This window comes from Triturus cristatus, chromosome 1_1 (assembly GCF_964204655.1).
Source record: "Triturus cristatus chromosome 1_1, aTriCri1.1, whole genome shotgun sequence".
Classification (NCBI taxonomy): Eukaryota; Metazoa; Chordata; class Amphibia; order Caudata; family Salamandridae; genus Triturus; species Triturus cristatus.
Genome location: NC_140579.1, coordinates 835589934 through 835602777, shown reverse-complemented (window position 1 = coordinate 835602777; position 12844 = coordinate 835589934).

The following is a 12844-nucleotide window of genomic DNA, read 5'->3' as shown; positions in this document are numbered from 1 at the left end:
ATGGGTACGGGCCGTACCACCATTGTAGTGGTGACGTAGGGGTACGTGTGTACGGACCGTACCCACGCCCTCAGAGCGTGGGTACGGGCCGTACACGCGTACCCCTACATCACCACTACAATGGTGGTATGGCCCGTACCCACGCTCCCCAGAGCGTGGGTACGGGCCGTACCACGCATACCCCTACGTCACCGCCACAATGGTGGTACGGCCCGTACCCACGCCCCCAGAGCATGGGTACGGCCTGTACCACCATTGCAGTGGTGATGTAGGGGTACGCGTGTACGGACCGTACCCATGCCCCCAGAGCGTGGGTACGGGCCGTACACGCGTACCCCTACAGTCCCAATACATGATGGATACAAGGTGTACACACGCCACGGATGTAGGTGTACGGCTTGCTGCAGCACATCAACTGTAAATTGGGGGTGGTGTATGGCCAGGACAGCAGTGTACCACAGCAAGGGCGCAGGTGGGTGGGTGGGTGCAGAGGACCCCCAGCAGTGCCCAGACATATGAGGGGTGGGTGCAGAGGACCCCCAGCAGTGCCCAGACATATGAGGGGTGTGTGCCTATCACTCCCAGCAGTGTCCAGACATATGAGGGGTGTGTGCCTATCACTCCCAGCAGTGCCCAGACATGTAAGGGGTGGGTGCAGAGGACTCCCAGCAGTGCCCAGACATATGAGGGGTGGGTGCCTATCACTCCCAGCAGTGCCCAGACATATGAGGGGTGGGTGCAGAGGACCCCCAGCAGTGCCCAGACATATGAGGGGTGGGTGCAGAGGACCCCCAGCAGTGCCCAGACATATGAGGGGTGGGTGCCTATCACTCCCAGCAGTGCCCAGACATATGAGGGGTGGGTGCAGAGGACTCCCAGCAGTGCCCAGACATATGAGGGGTGTGTGCCTATCACTCCCAGCAGTGCCCAGACATATGAGGGGTGGGTGCCTATCACTCCCAGCAGTGCCCAGACATGTGAGGGGTGGGTGCAGAGGACTCCCAACAGTGCCCAGACATATGAGGGGCGGGTGCCTATCATTCCCAGCAGTGCCCAGACATGTGAGGGGTGGGTGCAGAGGACTCCCAGCAGTGCCCAGACATATGAGGGGTGGGTGCCTATCACTCCCAGCAGTGCCCAGACATATGAGGGGTGTGTGCCTATCACTCCCAGCAGTGCCCAGACATATGAGGGGTGTGTGCCTATCACTCCCAGCAGTGCCCAGACATATGAGGGGTGGGTGCAGAGGACCCCCAGCAGTGCCCAGACATATGAGGGGTGGGTGCCCATCACTCCCAGCAGTGCCCAGACATACGAGGGATGGGTGCCCATCACTCCCAGCAGTGCCCAGACATACGAGGGATGGGTGCCCATCACTTCCAGCAGTGCCCAGACATGTGAGGGGTGGGTGCAGAGGACCCCCAGCAGTGCCCAGACATATGAAGGGTGGGTGCAGAAGACCCCCAGCAGTGCCCAGACATATGAGGGGTGGGTGCCCATCACTCCCAGCAGTGCCCAGACATGTGAGGGGTGGGTGCAGAGGACCCCCAGCAGTGCCCAGACATATGAGGGGTGGGTGCAGAGGACCCCCAGCAGTGCCCAGACTTATGAGGGGTGGGTGCCCATCACTCCCAGCAGTGCCCAGACATATGAGGGGTGGGTGCCCATCACTCCCAGCAGTGCCCAGACATATGAGGGGTGGGTGCCTATCACTCCCAGCAGTGCCCAGACATATGAGGGGTGGGTGCAGAGGACCCCCAGCAGTGCCCAGACATATGAGGGGTGGGTGCCCATCACTCCCAGCAGTGCCCAGACATATGAGGGGTGGGTGCCTATCACTCCCAGCAGTGCCCAGACATATGAGGGGTGGGTGCCCATCACTCCCAGCAGTGCCCAGACATATGAGGGGTGGGTGCCCATCACTCCCAGCAGTGCCCAGACATATGAGGGGTGGGTGCCTATCACTCCCAGCAGTGCCCAGACATATGAGGGGTGGGTGCAGAGGACCCCCAGCAGTGCCCAGACATATGAGGGGTGTGTGCCTATCACTCCCAGCAGTGCCCAGACATATGAGGGGTGGGTGCAGAGGACTCCCAGCAGTGGACAGAGTCATGGGGGGGTGTACATCATTTTCAGATGACCACAGCTCCATGGGTGAATGTACGTATCCCTAACTTAGGACAATGAGGATAGTGCCATAACAACACATCACTGACAGCATTGTACCACTCCCAGGAGGAAGGAGGTCTTACCCCCACTGCATGACACACCAAATGTGGGTGTGAGGACAAATAACACATGCATACCCACCCCTGGCAGATGCAGCACAATACACACACTGAGATCATGCCACAAGACTGTATAGTCATGTCACTGCCTAACAAACTAAGAGAGCCAAAGGGAACACACACTGTCACGCACATCCCAGGACTGATAGGAATGTTCAGGTGCTGGGCTAGCCACCAAGATGTTGTCTGTCATGGAAGGAATAGTGTGGAGTTCCTACAGATACAATGCCCACAATTGTGAGTCAGGTGTTCAAATACCCAGCAGAACAAATACCATATGTGTACTAGGCTGGGATTACACACATGCATTGTGCGGAAAAGGGACCATTTATCCATGAAGGCATGGCAAAATACTCTATACACAAGTACAGTGAGTACCAAGGATGGCACAGACAATTCAGGCAGACATATTGCTGAGCAGGCATGCCCAGAGTTGAAGGGATCCATCACCAACAAAGGACATGTAGACACAGGGCAACACAACAATTGTGCAACTCTCTGCAGGGGAGATGTCAGGTGACACAGAGGAAGGAACACTCCTAGGGACAATGTCTCCGAACACAAAGAGCATACCCGACAAAGAATCTTTGCAGAGATCGCGTGATGGCACGCAGATACCAGGTTCCACCCCATGAGCAGCAGACCACAACATTTCCCTGAAACATAACACATGTCCACAACCCCAACTCCTGTAGCATCAGCATCAACATCAATACCTGAAATGCAAGACTTTTCCAAAGAGAAAGAAAATGCTTTATTCAGCATGAAAATAATAATGTGTAAACAAGACTATTCATAAAGGCCAATGGCCAGTCCATATCAGCAGTCCTTGGGGGGGGGGACACATGGCCATGCGTCTCCCCTAGCTTGCCTGCACATCACAAGAGTGTTTCGTCGACTGGGGGGGGGGGGGGCAACATGTGGGGAAGGACCAGGCACCGCAGGTACAGGAGGGGGAAGGGTAGGTGTTGTGGGTGCAGGGACGGACGACTTCACCACAGGGGGTGGGGCAGCGCCAAAGGTGGAGGCGAGCTCAGCGCTGCACACTTCTGCCAGTTCTTCAAGCGTCTCCCCTGCACCCGGAGAAACAACAGGCCCCAAGGAGGGGGGGGTCGGAGGGATGGGTTGCAGCGCTACTGGGGGAGGTGGTGGACGGGCTGGGGGACTTAACTCCCCTACCCGTGGAGTGCCTTGACCGTTTGCGTCCAGGTGAACTAGTGGGGCTGAGGCCCAGCCCAGCAAAGTAGGCCTCCTTCTCCGAATCTGGGGCAGGGGAGCCAAGGGGAGTGACATCGGAGGGACTGGGGAGTGAGTCATGTGGATGAGGACTGTGGCTGCGTGCCTGCCTGTGTGCCCCAGACCCAGTGGTTGTGCCTGCTATCCCCTGAGTGTGCGTATCAGGAGGTGTGCGCTTGCCCTTACGTGGTGGTGTGCTGCTTGTGTCTGGTGGGGTACGTGTGTGTGGATGTCTGGGTGTGCTTGGGACAGGCATGGGTGTTGAACTTGTGGATGGGCCAGGGGTAGGGGGGGAGGCAGCACTGCAGGTGACTCGCTACTGCCGTCAGTGACGAGTCCAGGGACCTCAGCAACATCCGTTGGTCAGACATCGCTGATGACATGCCCTCCATGTACGACACCATCTGGGTCAGCAGTCTGGTGTGGCCATGGAGGATAGTCAGGATTGATGTCTGCCCAACTTGCAACTGCCGCTGAATGTCCACAGACTCGGCAGTGAGGGCAGCAGGGGGGACAGGGGCAGGGGGTGCGGTGCCTGGCACGAAGGAGACACGGTGTGGCCTAGCACGGACAGAAGGGACCCGAGCAAGTGGGAGGGCGGTGATGGGAATGGAGGGGGCGGCGAGAGATGTACTGCTGCTTTCAGCTCTGGGAGCAGCCTCCGCCCCCTCTGGGAGCTCAGCCTAGGACCCGTCTGCCTCGTAGTCTGTGTTGGTACTGGGCAGGTCCTCCGCCTCACTCCCCTCACCCTCCGTGCCACTAGATTCCACCGACTCCACAGCAGTGGTGGCACCACTGCTCGATCCCTCCTCCACGTCCGTGCCGGTGTCTCCCTCGGTGTCCTCCGATGATGCTGTGGGCAAGGTGAAGAGACAGGAAAAAATCAGTCACCTGTATACATCTGACACATGAGTCCAAACAAAATAGGCAACAGTGCATATCAGGAAAGGCATCAGGAGTAACATCTAGGATGCTCCCCACATATGTAAGCCCTGCACTCCCCAGTTGGTTGACGCACCATGCCACTTGCAAACAATGAAAATTAGGACACAACAGCAAATAACTCGAAATCACAAGATCATGAGAAGCTAGTGTCTGGGATCAGTTGAGCACAGCAAGACTATGAAGGCATGCCACCTCTTGTTCACTGGGAAACAAACAGTATTGTCGCACCCAAGGCCAAATACCACATGCCAATGCAGAAGGTGTCCCCACACTCTGAGACCTGTGAGTACTTTTGACACCCCAAAGAAATACATTGTGACTCCTGGAGAATCACAACCCTTTCCAAAATGGACATGTCTAGCATGTGTGAATGTGGCACTCTGTGAACACAACACACATGTGTCTGTATAGCAGAAGTCACACAAGGAGGTGCACACCAAACTACATGTACACAGTCATTGTCTGAGCTGCCAGACTCATTCAAATCAGCCACTGTTAGGAAGAAATGGCGTAGCAGTAAGTACATATACATGGCACCAGGGTGGCTGGATGACTTGACACTCGTAATTTGGTACCAGCAACAACCAAGGACTAACCCAAATGCTAGCACACTGTGGGAACATGTATATGTATGAACTCCAAACAAGTGTTGTCCAAACTGTGCATTACTGTAAAATGTGCCAGCGTGTCCCTGGAAAGTGTAAAGGTGGTGTCTTGTGCACTTCCTTGGGAGACATCTGTCATGCAGGCACATCATTGTCCTTCCCAACCAAACAACAAGGTCAAGCATATGAAACATTGAGACATGTTGACAGGTGTAGTGATTGTCAAGGGACAATTTCTCTGAGTAACAACTTGAATAATGTCATTTGTCACATGGCTATCCGTCACCTGATCACACAGTTGGCTACACAAATGACCTACTGACTGTCATCTGGAGTGGCACACATGTCCACACCCAGGACAATGAATAAGCTAATGGGCCTGCAATTGTTTAGCAAAAAAGCCTAGCTGTACTGTGGGTTCCTCCTCATGGCAAGCCAGAATGTACCCACAGATGTCAGCACACAAAGTCACAACTATGTAGTATCTGAACCACACACAGGTGCCAAAAATGTCCAAGCAGGATACATGATTGCCAATAACTGACACAGGCAATGAAGCACCAACAGCAAGCACTGGCCAACATCACGGGGGCACTGCACGATGACTTTCTGTACTGCGAATCATCACACACAAGTCAGAACTGGCAATGAAACATCAGGGTTGAACATGTACGCCCCTCCCGCACACACCCACCTATACCTGAGTCAATGTGACTGATACCAATCAAGAAGGCAAGTGAGAGCTCATATTCAGGGTTACAATAACTGTGCTTGAAAACTAGCTTCATTAACACGACATCACCTTGTAGGGCTGGCATAACATATTGGTCACAAACAAACATCAACAGATTGTTGTGAATAGCCACACAGGCACTGCCTAGTGTGAGTATGCACAAGCAAACTGGCGTATCCCTGTCCAGTGGGCAAATGCATCACACATGTGAAAACTACTACCTAGGCCAGGGAACAATGCCACAGAGGCAGAGCCATTATGAACCCACAGTGAATGTGCACAGTGTTGGATGACACACATGAGTAGGAGGGCAGGCTGTGACAGGGGACTGTAGTGTGCACACTGCTCCATGGTCCTGGAATGAGCTGACTGTAACAGGAGCAACCGTCCCGGCACTATGCATATATCCCACTCATGCACATCATGTCTGAGGCCACAACATTGGTAATGCATGCAGCAAGTCTGTTCATTTGAAACCTCACACTCCTATGTTGGGACTCAGCATCAGTGGCAACAAATATGCACCCCCTAATGACTGTACAGGACAGGGCACAGGCAGACCACCCCCACACATGATGCTGAAAGCAGTGTGCACCTTGATAAACTGGCAGCCTAGATGACCATGTGCAATAGTGATCACACACAGACCAGGTAACACATGTCAAGGAGGGGAAGGGAGGAAGAACAGCACAGGTTGACTGTGGGGGAACAGGATATGCACTGCACATATATACCCTGGCAGTGTCTCCAGGCGACTGAGCAGCAACAAAAGCTTGCGACACACAACAAACACACATGTACCTACCCCCTTCCTGCTGCTGTAACTCCTGTATCTGCCTATCCAGGACACGCCGCATCTGGTGGGTCAGGCGCCGGCGCCCGCCATGCTTGCGAGGAGCCTCCTCCTTCAGCATGACCCGGGCGATCCTCCGGGTCCAGCACTGGATGTCCTGCCATCTCTTCCTCACTTGTGGCAGGCGCCGACTGCGACCCTCAGCCGATTCCACGGCCTTGACGGCGTCCTTCCAGATCTTCCCCTTGTGGTAGGGGGATACCTGTGTGGATGAAAAAGTGGGACAACATCACTACACCTGCACCATGTCACAGAGACACACAGTTGACCATCTTAGATTTGTAGAACAGGGCATAGTATGCTGGCAAGTAATAGCACCTTAGTCATAGGGACTTTTTCCACTGGGGACGCAGCAATGCACTACATGGCATAGTAAGTACACAGGTGGCATGAGGGGTGCAAACCAATCCCTGATCATGGCACACACTGTGCATCCCAAGCAACACAAGGCTGATGGACAGCAACGCAAAGCAGTCACATGCGCCAGGCCACTGACGAAACCTCAGCAGAGTACACAGACACACACAGACACACCTCAATCACCTGCCATTGGCAACAGCGGATGCAAACCTCACTCTGCACTTGTGCCACTTGCCAGGGGGGGGTCACAGGTGTGGGGCTAGCTCAGCAAATCAGACACACAGCACGGCTTACTTCACACATCAGATTGATTGAGCAGTTGCCTCCTCCATGCAGCTGTGGTGCAACACTCCACATAGACACTCATCCACATGACAAGAAACATTCACACACATCAATGTCCAGGGGGCGTACACATCATTTGGACACTCTCACCACTCTCACCACAGCTCCACTCAACTCTCACACACATCTGCGGGTGCAGTCACCTGTCACACCGGGGTGGCCACTTAATCACCGCAGGACAATAAAACAAGAATGCCCAAGAGGATTTGACTGGCGGAATGTGCCATGCACTATGCAGTGAATGTCACAGTAAGCACAATGCAAGTGAGGAGTGCACACATGAACTACATCAAGCCCTGCATGAGAGACATAAGCCATCCCCGCCTCCTGGGACCCACTCCACCCAACATTGCATGTCTGTCACACCTGGACACAATGCCAGAAGTGACAGACACAAAAAAGGTGCACAGGCAAAGGTAGTGGAGTCAGCACTCACCTGCTCCCCTGGTCGACCATACAGCATGGGGTACTGTGGGAGGATCACATCCAGCAGGGCCTCGTTCTCCTCCTGGGTGAAAGGCTGGGCCCTCTCCACAGTCCTTGACATGGTGCCAGAGGGAGACAATACTGCAGCAGTGGTATCGACTGACATGTTGTGCAGGCAAGTACCCTCTCATGGGTTCTGCCTGCCTTATATCTGCCTTGCTGGCCTATTTCATATACAGGAGTACAGAGTGATTGGTCAGACTCATTTGCATCCTACGTTTCCTCCAATCCCTTTAAACATACACCAGTGACAGACTTTGCATCTTTCGATTTTGCAGCATCATGTCAAGTCAACAACCACTTTGCAACATTGTTAAATGTGGCCAACTGATTTTTCCAGATCACATGGTGTAAAATTTTGAACTTGAAACTCGGTATCCATGACAACCAGCATGTATTTAGGCCCTAATACTTGTCCCTCATGTGTCCCCATTGTAATCCTTAAATCCACACACAGGTACGGCGCTTTTCACACGTAACCCTAGGGCACCATCACTACAGTGATACGGGCCGTACTCACGCGTGTACGGCCCATTTCACTAGGCCCTACGGTACCCCCAACGATAGTGATAGGCACGTACTCACGCGTTTACGGGCCGTACACGCGTGAGTACGTGCCTATCACTATCGTTGGGGGTACCGCAGGGCCTAGTGATACGGCACGTACTCACGTGTGTACGGGCCGTACACGCGTGAGTACGTGCCTATCACTATCGTTGGGGGTACCGTAGGGCCTAGTGATATGGCACGTACTCACGCATGTACGGCCCGTACACACGTGAGTACGTGCCTATCACTATCGTTGGGGGTACCGTAGGGCCTAGTGATAGGCACGTACTCACGCGTGTATGGCCCGTACACACGTGAGTACGTGCCTATCACTATCGTTGGGGGTACCGTAGGGCCTACTGATACGGCACGTACTCACGCGTGTACGGGCCATACACGCATGAGTACGTGCCTATCACTATCGTTGGGGGTACCGTAGGGCCTAGTGATAGGCATGTACTCACGCGTGTACAGCCCGTACACGCGTGAGTACGTACCTATCACTATCGTTGGGGGTACCATAGGGCCTAGTGATACGGCACGTACTCACGCGTGTACGGGCCGTACACGTGTGAGTATGTGCCTATCACTATCATTGGGGGTACCGTAGGGCCTAGTGATACGGCACGTACTCACGCGTGTACGGCCCGTACACACGTGAGTACGTGCCTATCACTATCGTTGGGGGTACCGTAGGGCCTAGTGATACCACACGTACTCACACGTGTACGGCCCGTACACGCGTGAGTACGTGCCTATCACTATCGTTGGGGGTACCGTAGGGCCTAATGATAGGCACGTACTCACGCGTGTACGGCCCATACACGCGTGAGTACGTGCCTATCACTATCGTTGGGGGTACCGTAGGGCCAAGAGATACGGCACGTACTCACACGTGTACGGGCCGTACACGCATGAGTACGGGCCCTACACATGCCCTCAGAGCGTGTGTACTGCATTTCACTGCTTACACTGGTGATAGGAGGCGCACACGAAAGGAATGGAGATGTCAGACTCGCACAAGGCTGTACATCAAGTCATTGTCAGTGCAGTCCTAAATGTGCAGGGCCTAGGTGTGTCAGGCAGTGATGTGGCACATGTCTCCTCATGTTGTGGCACAATAGATGTGTGATGAGCTGCTTACACATGTCATGTGTGATGGGGCACTACGTGGCACACTTCCCCTTCACACTTTGCACATGTGTGCATGTGGGACACACGTGTCAAGCACTGCATCACTGGTATGGCACAGTCAGCAACACCCGCAACTGTCCCCTGATGGCAGATGACTTCCTGACATGAGGCAATGTCTGCGTTGTCTCAATGTCTGTGACATCAGTTTTTGACATGGACCCCTTAATGGAAATGTGTGTCATCTGTCCATTTCCAGATCACATGTGACCTGTGCGTCTAGACTCCCGCCAGCTGTCTGTATGAGATGACATCCTTCTAATGCTGATATGTGGATGTCTGTCACTCATGTAATGTGTCTGGCTTGTCACTTACACTGGCCAACAGCTATTTCATGGCATGTCACGGCAACATTGCCATGCAACTATTGTGGCTGGCTCTTCGTAGGAGTATCACCTGGCTGGCCCACGTGTCCTGGATGTATTGCACAGCACAGACTCTGTATTGAGCAGATGTGTATTAGCTGTTGAACATGTGCTCACCTCAGTGACATTGGTGTGGTAAAGTACTCACTCTTCGTTATTCCTTCCAAATCTCTGCAGGGCACCGCCTCTCCCCAGACGAATGCCAGACCTGGATGCCATGCGTGAACATGACTGCATACGCAGATACCGATCGCAAGAGTTGATAGAGGACTTGACCCGCCGGCTTGCACCACACCTCCAACCACAACACAGGTATCCTACAGCTCTGACCCCCAAGGTGAAGGTGATGGCAGCCCTACATTTTTTTGCCACCGGCACGTTTCAATTGGCCATTGCTGATGTCGGTGGCATGTCCCAGACTATGTTCAGCCGTGTCCTGCATGATGTTATAGAAGCCATGTTGTTGCACCTGGATGAATTCATCCATTTTCCCACTCGTGAGCAGTTGACAGGTGTCAAGGGTGAGTTCTATGCCCTGGGAGGGATGCCTCATGTAATTGGGGCCATTGATGGGACACATGTGGCTTTGGTACCACCACAGGCACAGGAGGTAGCCTTCCGTAACCGTAAACATTACCACTCCATTAATGCCCTTGTGGTGTGTCTTGCTAACATGCTGATTTCCCATGTCTGTGCACGTTTTCCAGGGTCCTCACACGATGCCTACATCATGAGGCGTAGCAGGGTGCCAGAAATGATGCTGCAGCTGCACGTGGAACGAGCATGTCTTGTTGGTGGGTATACTCTGTTAGTCCTGTGTTCAGCGCTATCTTTGTATCTTACGGCATCTCCTGACCCACTTCTTCACATGATGTTTCCATGTAGGGGACTCTGGCTATCCCAACATGCCATGGCTGATGATGCCTCTCCGCAACCCCAGAACAGCCGCAGAACACCGGTACAACGACAACCATGGACAGACGAGGCGCGTGATTGAGAGGACGTTTTCGACTCCTGAAGAGCAGATTCCGGTGCCTCCACAAGACCGGCGGTGCCCTCCCATATGCCCCGGTGAAGGTCTGCAAAATCTTCATTGTGTGCTGCATGCTGCACAACATGGCAGTGGAGAAGGCCGTGCCACTCATCCTTGATCCGGATGAGCAGGATCATCCACCCGTGGAGGATGAAGGGCTCGGGCACGGGGCAAGTGAGGATGAGGATGAGGATGAGGACATCCGGAGTCAGATTATCCGCAACTTCTTCTCATGATGGTGAGTCCCTGTGTCTGAGTGTGCACGCTTTGAGCCTTGTGTGGCATGTGTTGCAATGTGTGTGTCGAGCTGACTGTGTGCTAAGTGACTTGGAGGTGTGTTATGATGTGTCATTCAAGTGATGATGTCATTCCACACATATTAGCTGGGACACTAAATTTGTTAAGGGCATGGTGACAACATCATTCCTGTAGAGTACATGTACATGTCTGCGGATTACTAGCTCTTCGCTGACTTGTTGTGTGTCTGGCCTCCCCAGGTTCTTGCGGCTGTCGTCTGCTCATGTCATCATTGCCCTCCTGCTATTCCTCATGAGTATTGCAACGTGTGCTGGATCAGAGTTACATGCACAGACATGGTGAAAAGTCATTTGGGGTAAGGAGTGCAGCAAGGCATTTTGTGGGTGGTACGTGTTTGTGATATGTGGGGTCTGCTCCTGTGCATGTTGTGTTACCATGCATACATGTCGACTCACCATGGGCCACATGACGTGTTGCATGGCTCCCATGAATTGATGGTCACCCTTCCTGACAGTCATCTGTAATGGTGTGTGGATTCTGATGAAGGCATCAATGTGTGTATAACGGCTCCAAGGAACATACGGGATGCTAATGGTGTACATAGTGTGGGACGTCCCCATATGAGGCTCAATGGGGAATTGTAGACTCTCCGTGTGCAGCAAGGTGTGTTAGGCTAAACCCCTTCACTTGTGTGCCAGCTCAGTAGGATTTACACATCTGTGTGTTGAAGGGGGTGTCCAGTGTAGGTCACACATGGTCAGCCAAATGACCTATGAGTCTGTTCCAATTGATGCATTTCCCTTAGTGAGCGGCTGAGTAATAAAGGTGTTTGTCACACTCCAAGGTGCCTCATCTCTGTCAATGCAGGTCTCTTGCCACTTTGCATGCGGCATATCTGGCATAGTTGTGGAAGATTATGCATAGGAGTCCATGTGTAGTTTAGCAACATGCATGCAGTTGCCCATGGGTTAGGCTCCCTATTGGGCATGAAGTATATGGTTGTGTATGTTTTTTGGCATGTTGGTCCGCACAATGGGCCACCAACAGCTGCTGAGGGTGTGTCTCCTGTGCGCAGGTCGGCCTTCAGTTTCCTGATCCGGTGTCATGCTTCTTTGGTGATTGTGCGTGCATGTGACACTGGACACTCCTTACTTTACACACACGCCTGTTGCAGTTGTCCTTCTGACATCCTAGTCTATGTGTGCAAATTCTGTCATTTTGCGAGGAGATGCCGCCTGCTGCTGCGGCCCCTGCAGCAAGGCCCAACAGAGTATCCAGATTTGGCAACACACACGCCTCCAGGATGCTCATCACTTCCTCCCTCCACCCATTCATTTTGCTGTCCTCAGCTTGTCTATGCCACTGTTGCCGCCACGCGGTGCCAAAGGCTGGACTATCAGCACATGCAAGGTGCACATTGCACCACCATCCTGTCCTTGCATTACCCACATCACACTACAGTCTGATGTATCAGCCACACTCCGAGCTATGTCCATCCGCACATCTAACGCCTGCTGTCAGACATACCCTGGGCACACACACAACACCTTTGCATGCTGAGTGTGCAACTCCAACTGCCTACACTGCGCTGCCCCGC